Source organism: Vicugna pacos, chromosome 19 (assembly GCF_048564905.1).
Source record: "Vicugna pacos chromosome 19, VicPac4, whole genome shotgun sequence".
NCBI lineage: Eukaryota > Metazoa > Chordata > Mammalia > Artiodactyla > Camelidae > Vicugna > Vicugna pacos.
Genome location: NC_133005.1, coordinates 44,099,120 through 44,115,514, shown reverse-complemented (window position 1 = coordinate 44,115,514; position 16,395 = coordinate 44,099,120). Strand labels below are relative to the sequence as shown.

Here is a 16,395-nt window from a genome sequence, read left to right as displayed (position 1 = left end):
ACCTGGATCCCACTGTGCCTCTGGGTTTCTTGTTGCACAGCATCATAAATGTCATTGGGAGTGGCCTGAGTCATGGTGTTCTGTCACTCACAACCTAATACATACCAACCAGCATGGACACCAACAGGATTGGTCATCCTATGTAGAGACACGGAGAACAAACAGGCTTCCTGGGGAGTCCAGGATCCCATTTTCTCACTGGCCTCGTGCAGGCTCCTGTCTCAGCTCCCTCCTCTGTAAAAGTAGGAAACGTCTATCCTGTAAGCCCCAAGCATGGGTTTAGGATCAGATGAGATGATGTGTGGGGAACCATTTCAAACTGTGTGAATTGTCAAGCCAATGTAAAGAGAAGAGAAAGCAGCATCTTTAAGGATGAAAGGATTGACAGCTGGTCTCTAGAATTTTGTCGTATCAACAATCCATCCATCTATTCAAGTTAGTAAGAGGACTTGTCAGATGTGCTCACTGTTATGAAGACCAAAATCACCACCTCCCATACAGCAGAACTTCTCCTGTATTAACTGTTCAGCTAAATAAAGACAGTCTTAGCATTGTGTATGAGCTGAGAGTGGTTAAAGGATGGTGGCAGTGAGCAGAACCAGGTCTGTATCAGTTAGGATAGCTCAGCTGCAAGGAACCAACACCCAGCTTGCCCTGACTTAGAAAATAAAGGAATTTATTCTCAGGTGTGAAGGGTCTGGCAGTATGTCATCCTCCAGAAGATTTCAGGCGAGTTCTTATTCAGTGGCCCAGTGATGAAGTCAAGAACCCAGCCTCCCCCTCTCTGTCCCCTCTGCCTTTCATGGTATCGGCCTCACGTGCACACATGTCCAACCAGTAATTGCTGGCTGCATGATCAAGGAAGATCATATGTGTAGTCACTGCACTTTGCTGCAGAAAAAGCATGAAGTTGTTCAATGCAAATATTTAAAATATTTTTGTAACCTTGATTCAAGATTCTTTAATTTTTCAATATACTGGGAGCCTCAAGAACTGGCTGAGACCCCAGACTTTCTTCATCACAGGGAGGTCTTGTTTGTGCTGATGCAGCTGACGATCGGTCCAGAAACCACTTGCTTGAAAGCTCTTCCTGGAACGCAGCTCGCCTTAGTTCTGGTGAACACATGTGGGAACTTGCTGTCATCAAGATGGGCTGCAATATCTGGGCATCAGATCCCCAGCTCCACTCCACACATGCAGAAATCTGTGAACCTGAGGTGATAGCAGCAGGGGGATTTAAGGGAGTAAATAAAAGAAGGAAGACCTTGTTTACATTGATTCACTATCACCCACAGCGGTTGGAATGCTCATTAGAATCTGGCACTTATAAAGAATTTTAAATTGGCCCTGATCTTGTAATCCTTTTGATGAGTGATTCCCCTGCACCAGCCATAGATGTTAAGGCAACGGTCCTTATGCCGATGTAAATATTTTTGTTCTGACTTCTATGTTGAAGGTTGATGGTGAGCTTGGTGTATAGGAACCTTGGACAGCTAAGTGCTAACAAGCATAACCCACGTCCCCAGGGTTTTGAACAACCATGGTTTGGTCTTTCTCAGCCCAATTGAATATGTATTTCTGTACATAAGCAAGCCAAGTACTTAGTGGAAATCTTATTAGATATGCAGAAACATCCAAAAACTCCAGTCTTTAGTCAAGCAGAGAGAAATAGCAATCAATTAAAGACTATCCTGATAGTATACGATGTCCAGGATAAATTCACCCATTTCAGAGATTCATGCCTATACTTCCTAGGACTAAGGAGCCTTGGAACAAAAATCTTAAAATAAAATGTTATTTTTATTCTATTCACTCTATCAGTAGATCTAGGAATAAAACTCATTTCTTTAAACATGTATAGCTCCTAACTTTTCATAACTTCAGCCCTCTCCCTCATTTTATTGAATTATTCTGGTGAGTCCCCTGTTATAAGCAGGTCATGATATATTTGGCACCAGGAGCTATATATTTGTATCTGTATCCCCAATTATTTGGGTGTTCTGAGACCAATTTTCAGTGCAGGTGTGTAGGGGGATTGTTCCCCTTAGGCCGCTAAGCAGTCCTGTGGGACACCAGCTGGGTGTCCTGCAATTCAGCTCAGTTCTGACACTACCTGGAAATAGAATCAGAACGGGAAGGGCTCAGTATTACAGGACTGCACTACCACTCTTAGACACCAGTCCCAAACCTGTGCTTCTGCAGGTTGGAGGCTCCAGTGACCCCCCATCCTGAGTTCAAGTAATCTGCTAGAGTGGCTCACAGAACTCAGAAACAATCTACTTGTGAGATTAGGTTTATTACAAAGGATATTAAAGAATACAAATCAGCAGCCAGATGAAGAAATACATAGGCAAGGCGTGGGAAAAGGGCTCAGAGCTTCCGCCTCCTCTCTGAGCACCACCGTCCCCCCATCTCCACTTGTTTACCAGCCAGCCCACAACGTTAGGTTTCTGCTAGTCAACTCACTAACATAACAAAATACACCTTTATTGCTGTCATCACTTAGGAGGTTCCAGACGTTTTAGGAACTCTGCCAGAAATGGCACAGAAATGTAAAATTCTTACTATATATTGTATTATATATTATTATAAATCACAATAGCACATCAGCATATATTTACATATTTCTGTTTGTTTCCCCCATGCACAGCAAGTCACGTAGTCAGTACTTAATATATGTGGGCTAAAGTTTTGTGAGCCTTTAAACTATCCACCTGTGCAGACCCTTGACTGAGCATCCCCTAGATGCCACTGAGATGCAGCTTCCCCTGGGAAGCCGAGCATGTCTGTGGCTGTGTTACACCATGGTTTGACCATTGTTGAACTTCTAGGACAGCGTTTTTCACATTCTCCCATAAAGTTACTTCATCATGTGACCTTTGTGCTAAAGTGAAAAATAAATAAGCAACTGTTAAATACTGCCCCTCAGAGAAGATAACTAGAAGGGAGTTACCTTATCATTCCTAAACACTCAAAGAACAAAAGGTTTCTTTTTCATTAGCTGTTAAGAGAAAATAATGATTTGCCAGTAAACATACATCTGACAATTACGGACTGCCTTTGCATCTTTAGAGGTAAAAGAGATCAAGAGTTAGACCTGTATTCTCCTCAAACGCCTCTTTCTGCTCCCAGGTACAGAGCAACAAAGGTTCCAAAGTTGGCCGTGCTGCCGTTCTTTCAGCCTGGGAACAGCCAGGTCAGCCTCACCGCGTAGTGAGTTTACACATCTAAAATTAGTTTGAAATCCATGGTAGATGTCTGATGGGGTCTTTGCCGATGAGTCATCCATTTCTCCTCTTCCAAATAGCAGAGTTCCCATCAAAGAACCACCTTCCCTCGTTTGGTGTATGTGGGGGTTGAACCCACAACATGGCTCCAGAGGCGGGCGTGGGACCCAAGCTTTGGCGACAGGCCATGTGATGTGTGTAAGAATGCCAATGTAATAGAAGCCCAGCAAACAAGAGGCTTAGCGCTCTTCCCAGTGGGCTGCTGAGCTGGTAAGATGTGGCTGAAGTTACTGGTGACCACCTTTACCACCAGGCGGAAAGAGTCTGCCAGAGAATGGGGCCGATGCGGAAGGCAGCAGGGTCTAGAGACCAAAAGCTGGGGAGACAGTCCTGAAAACATCGCTGTGCACTGGGTCAGCCATGCCTGAGGAGCTGGCCTCTCTCTGACTTTTCTATTCAATGATTTCCATTTCAGTATATTCCCTTTTAAAAGGAAAACAAACCTATTTATTGAGCTGAGTTTCAGTAGCAGGTAACTGGAAGACTTTTTAAGAGAAACAGTATCTATGGGAAGTCCAGAGAAAGGTCTTTTAGGGAAAATAAATCAATTAAACTTTGTAAACAAGCTAATTAGATCAGGGGATATGGTCTGGGCTCTTTCAGTGCAATCCTTAGTAACAAACTCAATTTAATCTGATGTCTTAGTTATAGCTACTGTAGAGGTATTTATCTGTATTGTTCTAAAATCAGCCTGGTCCTATATCATGCATTTAGGTATGCATGGGGATTTGTGTATTCATTACCCAATAGTTCTCTCAAATTCCTGGTCTAAAGCATTCCATTTATTTCCCAGCAATGACAGATTAAAGTGTTGAGAACATTACAGTGCAATTAGTGATTGGCCCAAGAAAATAGAATTATTCTTTGCAGCCTTCATGTAATTGATTCAGATACTTAATATGTCTCCAGTGATTCTGAAGCTCTGCTCAAACTGCTTCTAAAAGGCGTAAAAGGTGTTTGTTGTATTTTTGTCATTTTTGAAGAGGCCTCTCAGTTGTAGTAATACCTAGCTGATGTAATATCTAGTTTCTGGCATATCTCACGTTGGATGTAAGTTGTTTTGGATCAACTTCAATTAATTCAAAGTAATTCAGTTATTCTGAAATGATGAATTTGGAGAAGAAAAGAGAAATATAAAGTTAGTCTAGGTTATCTTATATACCCAAGGGAATTACAAAATGAGAAAACAGTGAAGTTGTGGCAAGAATCAATAAAGTAATAGAAGAACATTTTGAGCATTGAAAATACTAAAGTCTCATGTTGAGTCTTCAAAATGAAAGGGTTCCAGGGACCTAAAAAATTAGTGACAGTATGAAAGAGGCCTACATCTGTTATGCATTTTAGGGAGCTCTTTTTTTTCTGGAAATAATTTAGAATATATCTCCAAAAGAGAAACATTTTTAAAATAATCACAATTCCGTTATCACACATAACAAATGGCAATAACTTCGTAATACCTTCAAATATCCCATAAGTGTTAAAAATCCCCAGATGGCCTCTTATTTTTTAATTACCTCATTCAAATTAAGATTCACACAAGGCCATACCTTGTAATCCTTTTAGTTATAGTTTCTCCTTCCTCTCTTTTTGACTTCTTTGCAGTTAATTTGTCAGTGATGTCATGGGGCTTCCCACACTCCTAATTTTGCTCATCATATCCTTGTGGTGCCATTATATGTGTTTCTCCATCCCCTGTCTTCAGGTTCAATATTTTGGCCAAAAAAAAAAAAAAAATCCGTACATGGTGTCATGTATTTCCATCAGGAGATGCACAATGTCCGTCGTTTCTTTTTTTGATCCCAGTAGTCACTGAAGGTGGCTGCCCAGTGACTGCATTTGAGCTTGAAAAATTGTGATTTCTATTCCATCATTCTGTCATCATTCTTGAACTGGAATTCATCAGTATACCCTGAGGTATGGTTGTAAAATAAAGGGAGAAAAAGTGCTCGATTCACTTATTTGCTAGTTTTCAAAAAGTGGTTCTGTCCTTCAGAAGAACTTAAATTAGTGTTGTTTTGTGTTTTACGCATGTATTTCAGCACAGCTGGTGTGTTTCAGTCCTCTGTTGTTATTATTCTTATTGATGCTCCAAGTGTGCCATCTCTGGCTGGGGAGGCTGTTCAAGCTGGCTACCAAGCCCCTTGACTGACCCAGGAGCCTTCTTTTTTGTTTCCTTTGGTAAGATAGGGTGATCTGGTATCTACTTTTCTCATTCACATCCTGCCCCAGATCTGGACTCAGACATTTCTCCAAGGAGCCCTGGCTCAGTGGGAAATGTTGTTTAGCAGTCATGGAATGGATGCTAGGAGTGTCTGCTGTTGCTGGATTTCTCCTGTTTTCTGGGCTGGTTCAGTGGTCAGGAGGAGAAGAGTGTATTTTAAGAGAAAATACATCAGGAGTCTATACTGGTATTTCCAATTCAAAATAGTGTTGCAGAGTTTTCATTTGAATTCTTTTATATTTTTGGCTTTCTCTTAAGCTGAGTATCTTATTTACTGATGACATGAACACAATTCGTTGTTTTCTCCTGTAATTTACTTAAGTAGCTTTCAAACAGAAATACAAATGTAATAACTAACAGTGCAGTTACTGAAAAGAGAAGGTATTCTTTTTCTCCTTAATATATATCCCACTAAGATGTACAGCCAAATTACTGTTCTTAATAGTGTTTTTAAAAATTAATTAATTTAAATTAATTCAGTTGATTAATTTAAATTAATTCCCCTCTGTGTGGGTTAAACCAACAACTCAATGCGTAGGTTTATTTCTTTCATTTTGCTTTTGATTTTGAGGAAGGGTCACATTAAAAGCAAAATCTCCCCCAAAGTAAACTCAAAATGGCTTAAAGACTTAAATGTAAGACAAGACACTATAAACCTCCTAGAAGAAAACATAGGCCAAACATTCCCTGACATAAAGCTTAGCAATGTTCTCCTAGGGCACTCTACTCAGGCAATAGAAATAAAAGCAAAAATTAACAAATGGGACCTGATTAAACTTATAAGCTTTTGCACAGCCAAAGAAATCATAAGCAAAACAAAACGACAACCTACAGAATGGGAGAAAATATTTGCAAATGATGCGACTGACAAAGGTTTAATTTCCAGAATATATAAACATCTCATACAACTTAATAAGGAAAAAATAAACAACCCAAGCCAAAAATGGGCAGAAGACCTAAACAAGCAACTCTCCAATGAAGACATACAAATGACCAATAGGCACATGAAAAAATGCTCAATATCGCTAATTATCAGAGAAATGCAAATCAAAACTACAGTGAGATTTCACCTCACACCAGTCAGAATGGCTGTCATTCAAAAGTCCACAAATGATAAATGCTACAGAGGGTATGGAGAAGAGGGAACCCTGCTACATTGTTGGTGGGAATGTAGTTTGGTGCAGCCACTGTAGAAAACAGTATGGAGATTCCTCAAAAGACTAAAAATAGACTTACTATATGATCCAGCAATCCCACTCCTGGGCATTTATCTGGAGAAACTCTAATGTGAAAAGATAAATGCTCCCCAATGTTCATAGCAACACTATTTACCATAGCCAAGACAAGAAAACAACCTAAATGTCCATTGACAGGTGACTGGATATTTATACATTGGAATACTTCTCAGCCATAAAAAAAGAATAAAATAATACCATTTGCAGCAACATGGATGGATCTAGAGATTGTCATTCTAAGTGAAGTAAGCCAGAAAGAGAAAGAAGAATACCATATGATATCACTCGTATTTGGAATCTTTAAAAAAAAGAAAAAAAGAGGACAATAATGAACTCATCTACAAAACAGAAACAGACTCAGACATAGTAAACAATCTCATGGTTAGTGGGGAAAGGGTAGGAAGGGATAAATTGGGGAGCTTGAGATTTGCAAATGTTAGCCGCTATATATAAAGATAGATTAAAAAACAAATTTCTTCTGTATAGCACAAAGAACTATATTCAGTATCTTGTAATAGCCTTTAATGGAAAAGAATATCAAAACAAATATATATATATATATATATATATATATACTTGACTGGAACATTGTGCTGTACACCAGAAATTGATACATTGTAACTGACTACTTGAATAAAAAAAAATTTTTAAGCAAAATCTCAACAAACCACAGATACTAACTTCTTGAACATGCTTCTTATAGTTTGTGTGTATGAATGTTGTGACAAAAATGGAATCATAAGAAAGCTTTATATTTGCTTTATTCACTCCAGAGTATATCATTAACCTCTTCTCATGTCATTAAACTATTTCTAAATCACTGTTTTAGCATCTTCATGATATTTTATCATTTAGATGAATTACGTCTCTCTCAGCTAATCCTCTATTGTTGACCATTTAAGTTGTTTATAATTTTTCACAATTTTAAACAACACTGTGATGAATATCTTTGGGACCAAATATGTGCAGAAATTCCCAAATTACTGCTTTAGATAAATTCCCATGAATGCATTTGCTGAACCAAAAAAATAATCATAATCACTTTAAGACTTTTGCTTCATGCAGCTAAATCATTCTCCTTTAGTATTTGAGAGGTCTCACCTCCCTAAACTATCACCAATGCTAGGCATTATCATTCAATTTTTAATTTGTCTAATTTGAAAGGTAATATAGCAAGTGATTGTCAGTTACGTAGACATTTCTTTAAATGGATGACTACAGGTATTCATTTACTCACTCTTTCATTCAACAAAACTGTAATTCACCATTTACGTTTTGTCATACTCTGGACACAGGACTTCCAACACAGACACGTTGCTTCCCTCATGGGGCTCAGAGTCCAGGGGAAAGGGAGGACATTTGAATAAGTAAGCTGGGAAGGAGAAATGCAAGGCATCAGGAAGGTGCCTGGTAGGGAGACCAAGCAAGACTGGGTGGGGCAGGGGTGGTCAGGAAGAATACAGAGGTTTACACTGAGACTGCAAAGATGGGGAAGCTGTAACTAGGAGATAGGCAAGTGCTGCAAAGGAAGAACAACCCAAAGAGAGGAGACAGCATGTGCAAAGGCCCTGAGGTATGACTCAGATCTTCCTTCATATGCAAAGACCCCATTCATGAAGGAGGATCTGGAAGTCCAGGGAACCATCTTCTGCATGCCTGTTCTAAGTAACACCCAGTTTGTGTGAACCACGAATGCTGGTATAAAGGATAAAAAAGAAAAAAGCAAGACTTCAGCATCTTGTCTCAGACTCCTCTTCTGAGAATGCTTCAGGTCTTCATTCTCCTTGCCAACATTAGCAACAGGTGCCTCTTCTTCATCCCCTAACGTTCTCCCAGCCAAACCATGTGATCAAGCTGATTTACAGCAGCTGTACATCCTGGGCAGATTAGAAAGAGAAATCTTTATAATTATACGGGCTTGCTGTTATTTAAATATTTACCAACATTAAACACCAAAGGGCTGTGCAAATGATCCAGGGATTCATATTGTTCTAAGCTAATATTCTTTGTACAATATTATGCAAATTGCATAAACTTTATTTTGTTGTTGTTGCTGCAAGCAGTGTATCCCAAGGCAGCCATTCACTAAGTTGAAACAGATAAAGTTTTAATAATAAATAGTGATGATGAATAAGTCACAAAGTTTGTGCAATGCTAATGTACTCGCTCACCCTAGGGTAGTTTATTAGATAAACAAGTAACATTTCCTGATTTGCTTTTGCTCAAGTGGCATGGTTTTCCTGGAAATGTTTGTGCAATAAATTATTTCAACCCATTAGGTGTTAACGAACAAATCATATTCACTTGCAATCTGTCGTGAATTGCTGAGAATTGAGATTTAAACACTAAAATTATACATTAATTTTACTTTACAAAAACAAAGCTGGTTAAGAGAAATTAAACTTGGCTGAAATGGGAACCAAAACAGTATGTCTGATGCTGAATATTTTAATCCTGCAAAGGAGGCTGTGAATGGTTTCATTAATATTCAGAACACTTGGGCATTGTGACAGCGACAAAATGCAAATAACAGCACCATGCCTTGGGAATACCCATTAGCAGCAACCGAGCTGTGCCATCAGCACGTTTGCCCACAAGATGCCTGTGCGGGTTCAGCATGGGTCAGGGCTCCACATACCTGCGTGGTGGTGTGAAACAGGTTGACCTGCCTCTTGGCATCCACAGGGCAGAATTGATTCTGTGCAACAAGGTATAATCTGTCTGTGTTCATAACAACCTGCTTCCGTTTAGAGGGTGATTTTAAAATATCTTGGAAAATAGCAGCTGGAAACAACCTAATTGTACATCAGAGGGCCAATGGCAAAAGGAAAATGCTGACCATCTGTACAACACAGGTCTCCACAGTTACAAAAGACAAGGAGGTAAACCCATATGGCCTGAATTGGATTTCCAAGATACAGGTTTTTAAAATTTCTAGCATGAATTGTATTGAGGCATGAATCAGACTTACAGAAATAGGCACAGAACCATAAGTTTCACAAAGTATACACACTAGTGGGTAACCAACACCCACATCAAGTGTCAATGTTACAACATCCCCTCGCACCCTGTCTCCCACCCAGGGGATCCACCACCCCAGCATCAGCGGTTAGTGCAGGAACCATCTACTCTCAGACATCTGGATTCTTTCCAACAAGGTGGTATCTTTGCGATTTGTCCACATTGTTGCTTGTAGCTGTCGCCTGTGCATACTCATAAATGGGTGATACTCTTGTATCAATACACTGCAACTCATTTGCTCATTTTCCCATTGATGGTCATCTGGGTTCTCCTGACTTTTAGCTATTACAAGCAGTACTGCTTCAAATATTCTTGCATCCTTGTTTCACATCCCTGATGAATGTGAAAATATGTCTTTTCAAAGCAAACATAGCCAAGCACAAATCAGGGTGTTAATGGTACATTCACATTTATCTGGGGATGTAAGTTAAAGGGATGGGTGTAGAGGTTCATGTATCACACACACATCGTATATTCACTGGTGACATTTCTGATGTATGTAAAGTGATTACCATGTCTACCTTTGGGAAGAATGTCTAAGGGAGGGGGGAGCCTTAATGTTCACTGTGCATATTTCTGTACTATTCTAAATTTTCCCAAGGGCATGGATTAAGTTTTCAATATAAAATTAATCAAAGGGTGATAAATGTAATGAGTCTAGTGTCATTTAGACTCTAACTGGACATGGTGATTGTTACATTTCATTTTATTTCCCTTCAACTGTACATCCCAGTGCTTTACTGAAGCCCATTTCATTTGGTTCTCACAATAAATAAAATTGAGAAAGCATTTGTTGGCCATTTCTATAGACCACATATGTGCCATGATGTCATTTAATTCTCATACTCAGCCTAGAAAATGGGCTTTATTAAATAACCCCACTTCACTAATGACGAAACTGGAGGTCAGAGCGGTTGAGTGATTTGCCTGGAGTCACATGGCTGGTAAATAGTTTTTGGACCCTCTGTCAAGTTCTCTTTCCACAGCATAAATGCCTGAGAGAGCCTGGAACACAGTGGCATCAAAATGAAGAAAAGAGAAGGAAAATGAAGGACATGGAAACTGTGAGGTTACCCTCCCCGGGGGATGTGGGGCAATCCTGGAATAAACATAGGGGCCTCCTGCCCCCTCTCCTCCCGAAGTGGAGGTCATGTCCTTAGTGACCCCGGAATGTCAGTGCTTCTGCATTGCACACCTTAGACCAGGGTTGGCACACGTTTTCTCTAAAGGGCCTGACAGTGAATATTCTAAGCATCATGGGCTCTACGGTCTGCCACCCTTCCCAGCTCTACCTCACGGAAGCATGAAGAGCCGCAGACAGCACCTACGTGGACGGGCGTGGCTGTGCTCCCGTGGTGCTTCCCTTAGTGACTTCCATACAGTTTCCACGTGTCAGGAAATACTCTTCTTTTTATTTTTCAACCACTTAAAAATGCAGTGATCATTCTTATTATTAGCTCACGGGCCATCAGATACAGCCTGTTAGTTTCAGCTTGCCAACTTTTGCTTTAAACAGATACAAAAATAGGTTAAGACATGTCACTGAACAGAAGCTTATCAGCTTAAAGTGAAAATTACTAGTTTCAAAATGGGAACCAAACTCAAGCCAGCTAAATCAAAATAGAGAATTCACAGACTAGTAACTGAGAAGCTCAGGAGGGTGGTATTCAGACATGACTGGCTTAGGAGTTTGGATAACATCAAGCTTTTCTCTCTCCCTCTCCCCATCTCCTTCTTTCTCCTCCTCTCCTTCACCTTCTTTCTTCTCTCCCCTCTTTTCCTCCGAGGAAGACACTACATACAGTACCACGCTGGAAAGAATATAAGCTGACATCTCAGCAGAAATTACTGAGGCCCAGAACAGTGGGACAGCATTTTTAAAGTGCTAAGAAAAAATAAATAAATAGCAGCTTCTTAACCTAGAGTGTTCTATGCAGTTAAAACATATGTCAAAATTAAGGAACATGCTTTTTTAGATAGGCAAAAACAGAACATATATGTACTATGAAAAAAACGTCAAAGGACATTGTCCAGGCTTATGGGAAATGGTATCAGACTCTGGTTGTTTAAAGCACAAATAATAAAGTATTGAAGGGTTTATAACATACACATAAGTATAACATACGATAATGTGATGACAAAATGTCCTGGGGAGTAGATGAAATTACATGGTTATATTTATGTTGCTCGTGAAGTGGTAAAATACTATTTGAAGCTGTGCTAATTTAAAGATGAATATTGCAGTATCTAGAGCAACCACTAAAATAAATACAAAAGATGCCACTAAAAAAAGAGGATAAAAGGAATATTATAAAAATATTCAAGTAAACAAAAGATGGGAAGTGAGGAGAGAACAACAAAGAATGGAGAAAATAGGAGAAAAAAATGACAAAATAGCTTAAATCCAACTATCTTGACAACTATGCTTAAAGTTAGTAGACTAACCATTCCATGTAAAAAGCAGAGATCATCCAATTTCAAGGGAAAAATCAACACTTAACTGTCTGTTGTTTACTAGAAACATCTGAAATGTAGACATACAAGTTGAAAGTAAATTAGTGGAAAAATAGTACATTAAGCCAAAAAGAAACCCTTAAAATTACATTAATATCAGAAAAAATACTTGAAGACAAGTAATATTCTTAGAGATGATCACAGCTATTTTATTTAAGTGTCAATTTGTGAAGCAGATACAACAATCCTAAATGTTATGCAAATAACAAGAGATTGAGAAAACCTAAGTAAAAATTGGCAGAGAGGTGAAACAGACCAATTCACAGTCTTAGTTGGGGATTTTAACATTTCTCTCTCAGTAATTACTAGAACACTGAAGAACAAACCTATAAGAACATGAAATATTTGCTCAGCACTACCAGTCACTTGGAGTATCGAAGTACATCCTGAACGTTCACCAAGATAGAGCAATTATGGGCGATAAAAAACAAGTCTCAGTAAATTTCAAAGGACTGAAACATACAGTATATGTTCCTGAGCAGAACAATATGAACTAATAGAACAGTGACATCTAGAAAAATCCTAAAACAGTTGGAAATGAAGCAAAATACCTCCAAATAATGCATGAGGCAAAGAAGGTGAACTAGAAAGTAGATGAATGGGGAATGATAAGGAAAACAAGTATCAAAATTATGTGACTAGAACACACATCAGTGGAGTAGAATGATGGCTCAGAAATAGCCCACTACATTGATTTTTGAGAAAGGCACTAAGTCGGTTCAATGGGGAAAGGAAAGTATTTTCAATAAAAAATGCTGACACAACTGTATAGCTGTGTGGTGGGAGAAGGATGAGCCCTTGACCCCACCTTGCTCCATACCAAAATAAAAATAATAGATTCTAGATCTAAAGGTAAAAGCTAGAACCATATCACTACTAGAAGAAAACAGAATACTTTCCTAACCCTGAGGTAGGTCAAGCGTTTTTAGACAAAACGTGTAAAAAGCAAAAATGAAAAATAAAGGTTAAATGGGATTTATCCAGTTTTTTTTAATGTGCTGCTTAAAAGACACCATTAGGGAAATGAATATACAACTGCAGAGAGGGAGAATGTTCACAAGACATTTATCTGACAAAGAACTTGAATCCAGGACATTTAAGTAACCCCTGCAAATCAATAATAAAGGCAAACACCCCAATTAGAATAGTCGGGAAAAGAACAGACAGTTCACAAAAGAGGAAAACTGAATGACTAACAAGCACATGAAGGTGTTTAACATCACTAGTCATCAAGGAAATTCAGGTTAAAACACGATCCCATTTCACATCCACCAGTAGGACTGCAGTCAGAACGACCGACAATGCTCGGTGTTGGTGAGGATGTGGAGCAACTGGAACTCTCATCCATTGGTGGCAGGCGTGCGGGACAGTATTCTGGAGAACTTTCTGGCAGCTTTGTATAAAGTTGAACGTACAAATCCTCTATAACCCAGCAGTTATGACCCTAGGAAGCCCAAGAAGAATGAAAATACATGTCCCAAAAAAGATTTGTACAAGAATGTTCATAATGGCCTTAGATACAATAGCCCATAACTGGAGACAATCCACATGTCCATCAGCAGGTGAATGAATGAACAAATGGAGGTATATTCAAAAAATGAAATGCTGATTGTTAATAGAAGTGAATGAACTAGTACACAACAGCATGGATGAGTCACAAAAAACGTTGGACACAAAAAGATACATTCTGTATGATTCCATTTATATGAGATCTAAGGACAAAGTTAGACTAAACTATATTGAGAAAAACCAGAAGGTTCTTACCTTTTAAGAGTATCAACTAGAGAGAGGACTAGGGAATTTTTAGGGAGAGTGATGGAAATGTTCCACATGGTGTTTTGGGACATAATTACATGAATGCGTACAGCTGACAAACTCATTGAACTAAAGCTTAAGCCCGGTGCATATTATGTTTATAAAGTAATCCTTGATTATGACAGTATTTTTTAATGTCTACTCCCTAGGTGCTACATGGATACAGTTGAAGACAGAGGTGGCAGAATTGATGGGAGAAGACAAGGTAGGAGATGACTACAGTTGTTCAAACCATTCAGCAATGCAGACGCTGGGATGGCCTGCTTTTCCTCCTCCTTACCCGCTGGGATGCTCTCAGCCTCTTTGATGAAAGAAAGCAAGTCACTCCTGGGTAGAAAAGCAAACCCCAAAAGTGAGGTCTGCCTCTCTGAGCCCCTGCCCCTGCCCCCGCATGATGCTGTCAGGGTGCTGCCTTTCGCTGCGTCCCCACCGCCTGCCTGGCTCACCCCACGTGTGATCACTGCGGTGTGCCCATCCTGCAGTCCCCTCTCATAGGTTTCTTCTTCCAGTGTCCTTGAATTTGACAACTTCTCATTCTCGTTCTACTCATGAAACGTGATACACTTCCCACCTCCATTTCAGGGGGGTAGAGGAGGAGTGGTGAGGTCCCTGTGTCTGGGAGTTTTCAAGCAGAGAGTAGACAACGATATGCCCGTGGACTTATAGGCAGGGAGAGTGAGGCACTTAACGGGGGTCTAGACCAGCCAGCAGGGAGGGTCCTTACAACTCATACAATCTATGATCTTAGGATAAGTCCTCGATAAATGTTAACACAGCCTAGTAAATAAAAAATATGGGTTAATTCATACTTAATTTAATTAGCTAAACTTAATTTTACCCTGTATGCATTTTGTAGGGCTAGAGAATAGAATTTCATGCATATTCATTCTGTGCAAGAAATTCTAAAGTTTTCTTTGATCGTTTGTTAATTTTGCTGCTGTTAACAATTAGCTGTTGCTCAGCTGTCCTGGCTTCCAGGCAGAACCTGGTGCTGATTTTAATTACTTAACCTGAGACCAAGGCAAAGTGAAATCCCCACTGAGTCCTACTCCAGTTTGAGTTCATTTCGTGTGAATCTAGTGCTTGCAGCTTGGACTTTGCTTTCGGAATTAAGCATCACACATCGTGGGGCATTTAAATATTAGTTTCCTCTTTTCTTCAGTTCTCCACGCCGGACCTTTCATAATCGTTATTATTAATTAGTCCAGCAGTCACCACCTTTCCTCTATCGTCAAGGTCCCAGTGACCCTCTCCAAAGGGTCCTCTCACATAAGCCACACCACCTCCAGTGTGGGTTTCTAAGGACAGTTCAGTTCGGCTGAAAGTATCTTTCAGTCCTCAGAACAAAGACATCCGGGGCTCTTGGCTCTGTCTTGCCAAGACAGCATGGTGGATAGTTCTTTTTCTGTATCTTCCACCTTAGGTCCACTGTCTGACTCCACTTAAAGAATGTTTTTTTATCTTCTCAGGTAATTTAGATTAATGTAGATGTGAGAAGCAGAAACCAGACTTTATTGTACTTTTTCTTCTACCCACAGCCAGAGCTAATGACTGTGGGTGATGGTCTTGACTAGAGTTCAATACTAATCTGGCTTAATGGATTTCTTGAGTTTGCTTCACTTTTTAATTCAAGTTCCAGTTTCAAAATCGGAAAGAAAGTTTAAATGGCTTGATGCCATCGGGTTGCAGCATCATTTTGTCCCTGTCAGCAGAGAGGGTCTGTTTTTGCTTTGTTTTCCTTCCTGTTGGCCACCTCCACATGATGCCAAGTAGGAGCCAATCACCAGACTCATTTCCTGAGCAAATCGTGTCTAACAGGGAATAGGCAGCACAGAGAATTTTCAAAAATGTTCCGTTTTTTGGATAACTTGCAAATATGCCTGAAAAAAGAGAAACCAAGTTCTTGTCATCTTTTTAAAGCAAAAAGAATTGGGAATGCACACGGGCGATCTCATAAAAAGTGTTGGTCCTCCTAATTAACGTCAGGAGGACCACCTTGGTTTCATTATCCAGATCGTCAAAGTCCCCAAAAAAGCCTACTTTCCGGCTGTGTGGACTTTACAAGATTATTACCCTGGAAAGTTAAGCGAAGGGAAGAGCAAAAGCTTTCACAAAGCAAAGTCGTACATCTGGGCAGTGAGTGTGTGGGCCTGCACCCACTGAACACTAAACATTTAGGGAGCCCGTTTGAGTTCCGTGATGGGCACATTATCCAGTGAAGCCAGATAGAAAGTATTTCTTGATTATGGAGAGAGATTAAAACACACGCCATGGGTGTGGAAATGTGAGGATGCCCTGCAGC

The 16,395-nt window shown here is 39.7% G+C and overlaps 1 long non-coding RNA gene across 1 annotated transcript in view; it reads left to right on the top strand.

Moving 5' to 3' along the window:
• Positions 1-16,395, top strand: part of LOC140687482 (uncharacterized) — a 55,820-nt gene that overhangs the window by 5,282 nt on the left and 34,143 nt on the right. Inside the window, exon 2 of the long non-coding RNA XR_012061871.1 lies at positions 14,243-14,298. This is a non-coding gene — a long non-coding RNA (uncharacterized lncRNA). The remainder of the gene's footprint in view (positions 1-14,242; positions 14,299-16,395) is intronic.